The sequence below is a fragment of the Heptranchias perlo genome, chromosome 35 (genome assembly GCF_035084215.1).
Source record: "Heptranchias perlo isolate sHepPer1 chromosome 35, sHepPer1.hap1, whole genome shotgun sequence".
In the NCBI taxonomy this organism is placed as follows: Eukaryota; Metazoa; Chordata; class Chondrichthyes; order Hexanchiformes; family Hexanchidae; genus Heptranchias; species Heptranchias perlo.
In genome coordinates, this window is record NC_090359.1 from 10442778 (window position 1) to 10455984 (window position 13207).

The following is a 13207-nucleotide window of genomic DNA, read 5'->3' on the forward strand; positions in this document are numbered from 1 at the left end:
TTGGGGAGCAGGGAAAAAGTGACAGATAGAAAGAAAGAGAGGGACACTCAGAAACGAATATAACAAGTGAGACAGACATCGTCATATTCACACATACACAAACACACACATTCCTAGCTACATAAACACTCACACACCAAAAACCTGAAAGTAACACAGGAATACTTGACAAACAGTGGAAGCAGCATGCTGTGGACAGAGCTAAACGATCCCACAAACAACGGATCAGATCAAAGCTCTGCAGTCCTGCCACACCCATTTGTGAATGATGGTGGATAATTAAACAACTAACGGGAAGAGGCTCTATGAACATCCCCATCCTCAATGATGGTAAAGCCCAGCGTGTGAGTGCAAAGTTTTAGAAACCGTCTTCAGCCAGAAGTGCCGAGTGGATGATCCATCTCGGCCTCCTCCCGAAATCCCCAACATCACAGAAACCAGTCGAACATCGAGGTGAAGAGTGAAGCTGAGAGCAGATTTTAAAACCGCTGGAATATCAGTGAAATTAAATTGGGGAAAGTGGGAAACTCCGAGTCAGTTTTACACTGTGTATTCCGCATCCAATATTGGAGATAAATGAGAGAAAAAGCTTTCCAAGGCGGCGAAAGTTTAATCGCCCCGTCGGGGAATTGAACCCCGGTCTCTCGCGTAACAGGCGGGGACACTCACCACTGTACTAACGAGGAGCTGCTACATTGACTGTGCACTCATCCCAGATGGTGTTAGACATGCTTCATGTATCAGTGCATTTCTTTCAACTATTTATTTGATGACAGTTTGTTTCATTTTCTACGGGCCACTCTTGAAAGAACCTTTTACATTTCCATCTCTTTGTTAGACAACGAACAACTGACTCTGTCTTTCATTCGTTCTTTCTTTCTCTCTTATCGTGGTGAGTTGCCCCGCCTTCGTCCGGGGTTTAATTCCCCGACGGGGAGGAAGCATTGAGAAGACGCCAACTTTTAATTTTATGTCTTCGCCGAGCTTCTTCCTAAAAATAAAATACAGAGCAAAAAAACAGGTGATTGTCACTTTCAGAATATTATTGTACGAAGACTATTTGAGGACTGGATGCAGAGCAATTGTGATTTTTACTAACTGGTGATTAAGGTGACAGATTCGAAATTCATTCATTTCCCCCGCGCAGGTTCAAATCGGACAGACATCAGATCCCGTCATTCATCAACCCGTTTCATCTCTGCGTTTCAAAATTCAACAAGTTCCTTGTCGAATTAATAATTCTTAAGTGAATTGAAATTCCACGATGTTGAACACCGCGAATTTTATGCTCATTTTAATTGATCTGCAAGATTTCACGAAATCTACGACAGAAATCGAACAAAAATCAGCCAAATTATCCATGTTCTGTATCTCTGTATTTCTGAGTCACTCCATGTGTATGTGTGTCTGTTTCTGTGTGTCTGTGTCTGTTTGTCTGTGTATGTGCCTCATCGTTTCTATGTTTTCCTGCGTCTGTCTCTGTCTCTTTCTCTCTGAACAGAGTGAGACAGAAAACTGCTCACTATTCCAGGATCATCCTGGAATCCAAAGATATCCCCTGTATCTCTTCCCGACCACAAACCGTCTTCTTGCACCCCCTTCCCCCTCCACACTCACCAAAAAAATTGCGAGGAGCGCCTGGACTATTTTGTCACAAAGATTGAGACCATCCGTTCAGCTGCCGCTCCGGTGGAAAGCTCTCCACTGGATCGGCACACCGAGCGCAAAAGAAGATGGAGTGGTTGTTGGAGGCCAATCATCTCAGCCCCAGGACATTGCTGCTGGAGTTCCTCAGGGCAGTGTCTTTGGCCCAACCATCTTCAGCTGCTTCATCAATGACCTTTCCCCCATCATAAGGTCAGAAATGGGGATCTTTGCTGACGATTGCGCAGTGTTCAGTTCCATTCGCAACCCCACAGATAAGATGCAGTCAGTGCCCACATGCAGCAAGACCTGGACAACATCCAGGCTTGGGCTGATAAGTGGCAAGTAACATTCACGCCAGACAATTGCCAGGCAATGACAATCTCCAACAAGAGAGAGTCTAACTACCTCCCCTTGACATTCAATGGCATTACCATCGCCGAATCCCCCACCATCAACATCCTGGGGGTCACCATTGACCAGAAACTTAACTGGACCAGCCATATAAATACTGTGGCTACAAGAGTAGGCCAGAAGCTGGGTATTCTGTGGTGAGTGACCCACCTCTGGACTCCCCAAAGCCTTTCCACCATCTGCGAGGCACAAGTAAGGAGTGTGATGGAATACTCTCCACTTGCCTGGATGAGTGCAGCTCCAACAACATTCAAGAAGCTCGGCACCATCCAGGACAAAGTAGCCCACTTGATTGGCATCCCATCCACCACCCGAAACATTCACTCCCTTCACCACCGGCGCACCGTGGCTGCAGTGTGTACCATCCACAGGATGCACTGCAGCCACTCGCCAAGGCTTCTTCGACAGCACCTCCCAAACCCGCAACCTCTAACAGCTAGAACGACAAGGGCAGCAGGCACATGGGAACCACACCACCTGCACGTTCCCCTCCAAGTGACACACCATCCCGACTTGGAAATATATCACCCTTCCTTCAGCGTCGCTCAGACAAAAACCTGGAACTCCGGACCTAACAGCACATTGGGAGAACCTTCACCACACGGACTGCAACGGTTCAAGAAGGCGGCTCACCACCATCTTCTCAATGGCAATTAGGGATGGGCAATAAATGGTGGCCTTGCCAGCGACGCCCACATCCCATGAACGATTAAAAAAATACAATAATGGCGCGGGTGGGATACAAAACCATGGGTGCAGAGCACAGTGGATTAGCAGCCCGTTCCCGTAACCACTCGGCCACCTTGTCGCATGAACAGTGCAAAGAAAGCCCTTTTATTTTATTCTTTCAAGGCAAAAGTCTTGGACTGAAAGGTCAGAGTAAGAAAGCCGCTTTTCAATCACCAGTTCCCAGATTCTGAGGGCAGTAGAGGTGATATGGTAGTGTGGCTGAGCGGTCGAAGGCGCTGGATTGAGGTCCCAGTCTCTGTGGGGCGTGGGTTTAAATCCCACCGCTGCTCCAATTTGAGGTGCTGGTTGTTTTGACCTCATCGCTCAGAATCCTTCTTTTCGAAGCAGCGCCATTGCTGTTGTTCGGGCACAACTGCCACACCTGATGTCCCTCGTCGTGATCGTTTTGTGGTGAATACTCTGCGTTGTGGTCGCAGTCACCTCCGTGCGAATCCGAGTCTCCACAGAGTGTCATTTACCGATTTTCTCCTTTGCCACATATGCTGAGAGAATGCAGCAAGAAATCAATCTTTCGCACAAGAAATAATATTATTTTGGTGAAACCTTTTAATTCCGTCAAATCCCAGCACTCTCACATGCCTGTACTTGATGTTCCACAGTTCAAACCCGCCTCTTCTCCCAGCTTTTTCATCCTTCCACAGTCAATGGGCCGCCTTTACTTCCCTCCTTCTATTTCATGGACACTTTCCTGCTCCATTGCCGACTCTAACATTCACTTTCACGATCTCACGCCTTATAAGTTTGTTCTGCTCCGACCGCTGTTTCTATTGGGCACATGTCCCATTCACACCAATGTTCATTTGTGCCTTGAAACCAGTCGATACATTTCGATCTGCGTGACCGCTCGACAGACAAACACGACGAAAGCAGGGCTGGTCTCTGGAAAGACAGCCGCCCGAATGTTCACGAAATTTACTTGGGGAATCTTGTGATCCAGGGGATGGTAACTGAAGAACTGGGGTTTTTGTTTTGATGCTTGTTGGCTCTTTTCTCTCAGCAGTTGAGTTGCGTGAGCGACGGGCAGCGCCACAGAGCTGCGAATGGCGGTTGAAAGGTTCACATTTGGCAAGTTGGGGCGGTGCAGTAAGATCGGAAGTGTTCCGCCTTGATCTTAATAGTTCTGTTGAAACCTGTGATTGAATCGAGTAGAGGATAAATGTAAAGAGCGCCTGTGGGGAAAAGGAGCGATTACAGGCCATGAGCGGAAGGTCTTTCAAATTCTCGTGGCGCAGGACGCTGTGTGCGGAAACGGCAGATTTTAAACGCATGTGTCGGAAAGTAAAGTGTGATCTTGTGTGTGAGAAGAGCACAAGAAAGTTGTGCTTGAAGCTGCGCCCTTGAGGCAAGTTGCAGGTTGTCAGGAAAACTGCTATCGTGAAAGCTCAAAAATAAACCCAGAAACTGCTGGCAACACTCAGCAGGTCAGGTCGTATCTGTGGGGAGATACTCGCTTTACCGGGGGCGTCATTGTGCACTTTGATTAATACTAAAGACCTGTACAAGATGGACGGGTTGCACCTCAACAAGGCTGGGACCAATGTCCTCGTAGGGATTTTACCCTTGACTTATCAGCGAGCGATACCGGCCTTTACTGGGCCTCAGCTATTTCCAATGTATATGAGTGTAAAAAGATCTCTGACGCTCGCTACGTGGGAAAGTAAGCTGTGAGGAGGACACAAAGTGTCTGCAAAGGGATACAGACAGGTTACGTGAGTGGACAAGGTGGCAGGTGGAGTATAATGTGGGGAAATGTGAGGTTATTCACTTTGATAGGAAGAATAGAAAAACAAAATGTTTTAAAATGGTGAGCAACTATTGAATATTCATGTTCAGAGAGACTTGGGTGTCCTGGTGCAAGAAACACAGAAAGTTAACATGTTGGTACAGCAAGCAATTAGGAAGGCAAATGGCATGTTGGCCTTTATTGCAAGGGGGCTGGAATACAAGAGTAAGGAAGTCTTGTTGCAATTGTACGGGGCTTTGGTGAGACCACACCTAGAGTAATGTGTACAGTTTTGGTCTCCTTATCTAAGCAAGGATAAACTTGCCTGAGAGGCAGTGTAACAAAGCTTCACTTGGAGATGAGGGTGATGATGCCTTTCCTCGTGGACTCTGCCATGCTGTCTGCCAGAAGCATATCCCCGTACACTTCCAGTCGGTCTGGGTCTCTCCAGTCCCACAGAGCCAACGGCAGTTTCATGCCAGAGCGCCAGTACCGAATCTGCCCCGGTGACGAGGAGATGTCGACATATGTCTTCACCGCCTGGAGGTCATTTGGTGGGCGGATCGCCCGCCGTTTATACAAACCGCGGGAATTTCCCTGCCGTTCATTTCAATGGGAATCAGAATGGTCTTGGGCTGCAGCACAAAGTGGGTGATAGCGGATAGGCCTCCCATCACACATCCCACCTGATATTCAGTTCCCTTGACTTCAGTGGGACTTGACTGAATATCAGGAGGAAGCTTCAGCGAGCGATACCGGCCGTCAGGCGGTACCGTCCAGGAAGAATTCCTGCCCCAGGTGGTTTTAATAACGAGCGGTCAATCTGCAAGGCCAGTTTTACACCAGATCACCAAGCGGAAAATGTACCCCAGAGAGTCTGTAATTATTCGTTCTGGGAACTGAAGTATATAGAAATTCAAGACAATAAATTTTCTGAATTTGTACATTTCCTGTGACCAGAACCACGACCATCTCCTGTGGAACAAACGGATTTGTGTTAACATTGCAGAGAATCCATTGGAAATCCACATTGTGAATTGAAACATTCAGCATTGTACAAATTCCGGATTGGTGTCGGTCATTCAAACATTGTCACAGACACTCGCTTTATTTCATCTTATTCATCTCTCTCCCACCGTGAGATAAATATCTAACCCTCTGACACCAAAATCAACGAGCGACATATGTTTTCATCACGTTCATCGCGAAGAACTAATAGATCATCATTAGTACAGCTGATTCAGACACTCTAAGAGGTCTCTTTGGGCCTCTGTGAATGATCAATAAATGGATTGAAAAGGGCAGGTCAGTTAAAATCTGATTTTTTAGCGTATTAACAAACAGCCAAGTGATTAGGAGATTCTAATTGCCAGTTTAGTGCAGACACCATGTGATGAGTTCAGCACTCACTCGAAAGCAAACTGAGAGCTGGTCTGTTTCTGTCTCTGTGATATTGGAAGGAGTGACTGGTTGTGTTTCAGAGGTCTGTGTTGTGCTGATGACTGGAGCAGAAAAAACATCTTTGGGCTGAAATCTACACCTGATTCTTTGATGCCTCGTGTGTTTGGACCTTTTGAACATCTGCTTTGCTCAGACAGCCTGTCATTGTCCTTCTTACAGAAACAAATATATGGAAAATATACAATCCTAGAATCTCACAGCACAGGAGGCCATTCGACCCATCGTGCAGTGGCCAGCTCTTTGAAGGATGTAACCGATTACTCCCATTCCCGTGCTCTTTACCCATAAACTTTGTAATTTTTACCTTTTCAAGTATTTATCCAATTTTCCTTTTAAAGTTACGATTGAATCGAGCTCCACCATCCTTTGAGGCAGTGCGTTCCAGATCATAACAATTCGCTGTGTAAAAAATCTCCTTATCTCCCTTCTAGTTCTTTTGCCAATCATCTTAAATCTGCGTCCGTTGGTTGCCGACCCTCCCACCAGTGGGTGAAGTTTCTCCTTATTTACTCGATCAAAACCCCCCTTAATTTTGAACACGTGGATTACTTCTACCCTTAACCTTCATTGCTCGAAGCAGAACAATCCCAGGTTCTCGAGTCTCTCCACACAACTAAACCCCATCCCTGGTATAATTCTGGGAAATCTCCTCTCCATCCTCTCCAAGACCTTGACCTCCTGAATAAATTATAGTGCCCAGAATTGGACACAATACTTCAGATGAGGCCTGAACAATGATTTATAAACGTTTAACATAACTTCCTTGTTTTTGTGCTCTATTTCTCGATTATTAAGCCAAGGAACCGGATGCTGTTTTAACGGTTTCATCAACTTGTGCTGCCAGTCAAAGATGTTGATGAAAATGATCAGCAACACATTGAGTGAGATCAGATGACAGAGCACAGGCCGGGATGGCGGAGAGAGACAGAGACACGGGTTGTGATCTGTAACTTTTTATAAACATTTCAGTTTATTTCACTCCGTGTCCAACACCGTGCGATCTCCCCTGGTGTGTCAGCTTTCTGTGTTTATACAGAGTGTAATGTACTGAGGATGTGACAGGCGCTGGAGAAATGCAAGTTCCCCCTCCCCGGGGCCGCCCTCCGCTCTAATCCCATTGCCCGTCTCTCGGTCCTGTCCCCGGGCTCGGGGACTCTCGGCCGGTCCAGGGCCCTTTAAGAGGGACGCGCCACACTGCGCATGTGCGCCGTTTATTTAAATCAAACCGCGCGATTCAAAGGAAAAGTGACGTCAGTTTCCGTCACAATAAAAACCGCTCGTTCTCAACCGAAAAAACGGAAAGTTTGTCTCGCGACACAACAGGAAGCGGCCGCTGATCCGGCGGGTGATGTGCGCATGTGCGAACATTCTCCCAGAGGGCAGCGCGGCCTGTCTCACAGGTGGGGCCTTTTCTCTGCCGCTCTGCATTGTGGGAGATTCGGCCGCCATGACGGGCCCGGGTCACCGAGTTCATCCAATCACAGGTGAAGCTTCCCGGATTGGTGGAACCGACAGAGTGCAGGTGGTCTGTGGAGCGAGAGAATCTCTGAGAAGAGGGGCAGCCAATTGGGGAAATCACAGGAGGTGGTGACCGGTCATAAACCCAATCGGTGAATGACGGATTGAACCAAGGAAAGGAATGAAGAAACTCGACTGGGACCTGTGGGAACAGGCGGACTAATAAATTTAACCCGTGTCCAGTTCAGGTCACCACATTACAGGAAAGATGGGATTGCACCAGAAAGGGTCCAGAGGAGATTTACAAGGATGTTCCAGGACTGGAGAATTTTAGCTGTGAGGAAGGATTGGATCGGCTGGAGTTGTTTTCATTGAAACAGAGGATGCTGATGGGGGATTTAATTGAGGTGTATAAAATTATTGGGGGCCACACGGACTGCATCACTTCAAGGCGGCAACTCACCCCCACCTTCTCAAAGGCAAATGGGATGGGCAATAAATGCTGCCCTTGCCAGTAACACCCACATCCCATGAACAAATAAAAAAAGAATATGAAGGTCCTATATCCCTTAGCAGAGAGGCCAATAACCAGGGGGCATATATTTCAAATAATTGGAAGAATTCGAGGGGATCTGGGGATAATTTTTTTCACCCAGAGGGTGGTGTGGGTTTGAACCTGACTCGATGAAAGGGTGGTAGAGGCAGAAACCAACATCGCTTTTTATAAGTACTTGGATGCGCACTTGAAGTCCCGTCACCTGCAAGGCTGCGGACCAAGAGTGCGATTCGGCTGGATAGCTTTTTCAGCTGGCACAGACAATGGGCCGAATAGCCTCCTTCTGTGCTGTAAATTTCTATGATTCTATAACCCCCAGGTTCAAATGTAACATGGCAAAAGATACATGTCTACGGTTCAAAAAATATCTTTATAGGGAAGGGACAATGTCGAGTTCTGCCCGAAAATGTTGTTCACACAGACTCCATGAATTATTTTAAATGGGAATAATAGTGGAGGCACCTTGGAACAGAGGAACATTAAATTGGATGAGGGGGCGAGAGGAAAGTCACCTGTTTCTGTCCTGTAAGATCCTAAGCTTCATTGAGAATGAATTCATGAAGCATTTCTACATGGTATTTTGTTGCAACATTTTAAAAATACCCCAAAGTAGTTCTCCTGGTGTCCTGGCCAGTATATCCAGTTTGTAAAGCCTCCCTGAAATGTTTACATGTAAATCAGACAACAGTCAGAAGAGGGTAGGATGGCCCTACACTACAATACAATGTATTGTCATCTATTGGGTTTAATGTTTCCTAACATTATTCATCAATAGTGTGAGGAAGCTGAGAGTGAAAGTGAGGAGGGGCCGTCTGACTGCAGTTTCCACTGGAAGAAAAATCACCTTGTGTGTAGTGAGCAGAAATGAATTGCTATTGTTAAAAGTTCCCACTAACTTATTGTGATTCTACTGCAACAGAACGAGCCTGGATCTCCTGCTGTGTTTAAACACTAAACTTCAGTGATTATAGCTCAAGTAAAATATTACCATGATTTGATTTAAATGGAGAAGTGGTTTCCACCTGCCAAAGAATGTTGTCTGAAGAGGGTGTTTACTGCTAACAGCTCCCATCCTGTTTAATAGACCCCCTGAATGTCTGATTTACCAAAAAGAAAAACCCAGCTCAGTAAAGATAAACAAATATGCTCTTATTAAATCTGAATATTTTATGAACAAATTTCAGTATTTCAAAGGCAAGGTTGTCCCAGACATGGATTGTACCCAATTCACTGTAAAGTTATAAAGACACAGCCAGTTTAACGACCAGGGGACATAACCTCGAAGTTCGAATTAGGACTTTCAGGAATGAAGTTAAGAGACACTTCTACACACAACGAGTGGGAGAAGTTAGGAACACTCTTCCACAAATGGCAGTTGATGCTAGCTCAATTGTTAAATCTATTATCTCAGGTTAAAATTTTGTTAATCAAAAAGGTAAGGGATATGACTAAGGCAGGTATATGGAGTTATGTCACAGATCAACCATGATCTCATTGAATGGTGGACCAGGCGAGAGGGGCTAAATGGCCAACTCCTGTTCCTATTGCCACCCCTCAAATATAGTGAATGATGAACAATAACGTAATCTGAAAAATAGGACTAACTACTTACAATACAATCCTGAGGGCCTGCCATGAGGGGAAGCGGAGGATAACGAAACTTCAGTCTGTGCTCACGAGAAGACAGGTGAAATTCAAATCCAACAGAGGTAAATCACAACCGCTGGGCTCCCCGTCCCTCGCACTCTGTGCCTGTACCCAATGAGCACAACATTGCCCCCTGTGAACATTAATCTTTACACTGGGCATTGGAAATTTACTTGGAGCCCCAGCCCAACAAAACAAAGATCTTCACACCAGGGGCAGAGATCTTCAATCTTGGAAGAGAGTTCAAGTCCACCGACTTTCAATCCGATTGGTGTTTGGACAATTAGCTCCAAATGGGAAAGTTTAGGAGTTTGGAGCCCATGTGCGGATTCGAGTGATCAATGGCCACAGAGCACCAAGGGAATGATTGGGCAGTCAACCACCCGGCACCAGTACTTCAGGCCAGTCCCACTGTCCCTTCAGAGCTCATTGACCTGCACAATGAGGGCCTGGCAAGCCTTCACCCATTGCTGCAGCCATCCCTGGACTGGGCCTGGATACACTATTACCAGCCATTCTGCCACAAGTTACATGGACCCATTTCAACCCATTTCACTAACAGGAGGAACTGACGGAGGAGTGCAGTGTGTTACTAACACGGTATTGAGCACTCATTGTGTCGTTGACTGGAGACAGTGAGAAATGAGCAACCAGCCATGAGAAGATACAAGTGGTCACTGCTTTATTGGTCATTTGATAACTAGTTAAACTGGGTTTGCTTGTGTTTCCTGTTCAGGAACAAGGCAATCCAAGAAGCAGAGATCAGAGAGACAGCGCTCACAGTCAGGGCCAAGATCAGGACCACCTCAGACGCCACACCTATAAAGCAACAAGAAACCAATGGTTAGTGAAGGAAATACTGAGGGGAAAATGGAAACTAGCAGTCGGCCAACTCACTACCTGGAGACCTCTCCTGCATCCTTTGCTCAACATCATTAAGGTGCTCAGTTGCCAGGTCTGTCACATGAGGATCCAGAATGACCAAGGGTCCAAGTGAGGCCTCACCCTCCCACTTCAACTCAGCATCACTCTCTGCAATATCAAACATTCCAGTTAGAGAGTAAAGGGTGACCTCCAACAATCAAGAGGATCAATGTCCTACCAGGTCCAAATACAAGATCCCTCCTTCCTCTGGAATCAACGAGGAAATCCCTTGTGGCACTGCAGTTGCCCAGATGACAACAGGCACACACGTCATTGGTCGATTCTTCCAATGGGGTCCAGCTCAACCAGAGAATCAGTTTATCAACCAGGTTGTCCATCACCCTTTAATCAACACATCCCTGAACGAGAGAGGGAACTTACATATTCTGGAAAGTACAAGCCTTGTTCATGGAATTTCTCCGATCCACTCCAGCAACTTTCAGGTGACAGGTGATGAAAATCTGAGGGACACATTCAATACAAGTTGTTATTTCGTGACCTCCTCCCAACATGGGCAACCCAATGTTTGGCTTCCTCTTACCAAGGAACGGTCATCTCCAAAGAAGCGGAACGCATCCAGATCAAACTGGAGTTTGTCCAGCTCACGTTCACCTCTTGGCAACACAAAGGTTGAAAAGGAGTCCTCAGCTTTGCTGTCCAGGAGGCAACTGAAGAAAGATTAAAAAAGGGACAAAGTGAATAAAGTGAACCGATTGAGACAGAACCAGCTGGAGAAAGCAGAGAGCTCCTTACCCATGGGAGTCAATGATGTTGTATCTTGGGGTGGAATCCTTGTCTGGGCTCAATGTAGCTGCACAGCTGTAAATGCAGAGCTTCAAGGGCATGTGGTTGGTCAATGAAACAGAGGCCTCAATGTGAATGAGGTCACCCAGGTAGTAGACAGTCGAGGTGCGCTCTGTAAGCCAGTCATCTGAAGTACAAGAGGAAAATGGTTGGAGACAGTGGGTGTAACTCCCAGTGGGAGACGACAGAAAAGCACTCCCCATCCACCCATCACATACCGTTCATAAGACGCAGTGAGAATGACAGAAGCCCTTCTCCAGACTTGGTCGAGCTGAATGGGATCCAGGTGGGCTTGATAGGGTCACTGCTCACATTGCCCTTCCTGAAAGGACAGTACAGTAATTTCAGGACAACTTCACAGAACTGCACCTGCTGTAGACCTTATTTGCAATAGAGTAAAGATACTTACCTAAAATAGTGGCACTCAATGGGAATGACTGCTCCATTAGTTCTCACAATGACAGATCCACGAGCATTTGGGGTGTGGTTCAGGTGGGTGGTGTCGACCAGGAAATCGCCAGCCATCTGAAAGACATCCGGTTCAGGAATGAAGAGCTGGTCTCATTGAACAAAAGCTATTTCTGGTCATTTTCCTACCCTGTTAAGCAGCAGTTTAAGGGGTTTCAGCTGATCCTCAATGACACATGATTGAAGAGGCTCCACCATTGGTAGAAGTTGCCTGCAGCAGCCTCTGTTCCTCGACTCAGTCCACCTTCTATTACAGGGGACTTCAGGCCTGCAGTCAGAAACCCTGAAATGATTGGCACTGCCAGATTTGATGAGCATTCTTTCCCATATAGATTAGAGCTTTCACCTTAAGGGGCTCAAGTTACCCCTGATATGGAGCACAAAACACAACATCACTTTTAAACCTCATCTGTGTCCGTGGAATCAATGGTATTGGCAGGTGTAACAACCAAAAGTGGAGTTCCCCTTTAATACACTGTATCCCAATTATTGTTCCACTTGTTTCATCTTTCAAGGGAAGTCTCAACAGGAACTTCCACACTGAACATTCATTGACCACAAGTTGAGGCAGCAGGCCTGAATATCCACAGGAAGGAACGGAAAAGATAAATCAATTGAGGCACAAAAGAACAGAGTGGTTTGGAGAAATGCAGGTGAAGGTTCAAGGTCAATAGAGTTGAATCTCAGAGTTAGAGAGTAGCAATGACCCATTCAAGAAAGATGCAGTCCCTCAGTGACAAGATGAAGTTCTTTTTAACTATAAAGCGAAGATTGACATGTCAACATAAAGAAGTAGTTTCACACAGGGTGATACTTCACAGTGGGCAAAAATTTATACACAGATTTCATTCAGGGATCTCCTCAGTGGCTGAAGTTTCACCCGATGTTAATGAGTTCAGAGTGGGCAGTAATCTGCACAGTGAAATTGGAACAAGAGTTGAGGAATCACATTACCTGCAATCTGCTGCCACATTCATGGAGCCCATAGTCAAAGAGGACAGTGTGGTTCTGAGAGTAGATCCCAGTTGGCCGACAACCTGCTGTCCCCAGGGTCAGGTCAGCAGCTTTAATCAGGTGCCTGGTTCCAAATAAATCCATGTCCACCCTCACCAGCAGGTTCTGCTCTCCACACTGCACCATCACAGTCTGCAGTGGAGACAGACTTCTCCCCTCAGACACACTGAAATGGGAACCAAAGGGAGGGACAGGGGGAGGGACTCTCTGGGGCACAGGGGTGGGTTTTACTCTTCTCCATGGAAATCTCTGGCCTCGAAACTGTTGCCAAATATCAGAGCAACAAACCGCTCCAACTAACACCAGCACCGGGAACAAACCTCTCACTGCAAAATCCCCCATGA

At 46.5% G+C, this 13207-nt stretch overlaps 1 long non-coding RNA gene across 1 annotated transcript; it reads right to left on the reverse strand.

Moving 5' to 3' along the window:
- Positions 1-11416: 11416 nt before the first annotated feature.
- On the reverse strand, positions 11417-11868 carry LOC137302349 (uncharacterized). Its single transcript, XR_010958439.1, has 3 exons — positions 11791-11868; positions 11600-11703; positions 11417-11508 (listed from the first exon to the last, which is right to left on the reverse strand). It is a non-coding gene; the product is annotated as an uncharacterized lncRNA (long non-coding RNA).
- Between the last annotated feature and the right edge of the window lie 1339 nt (positions 11869-13207).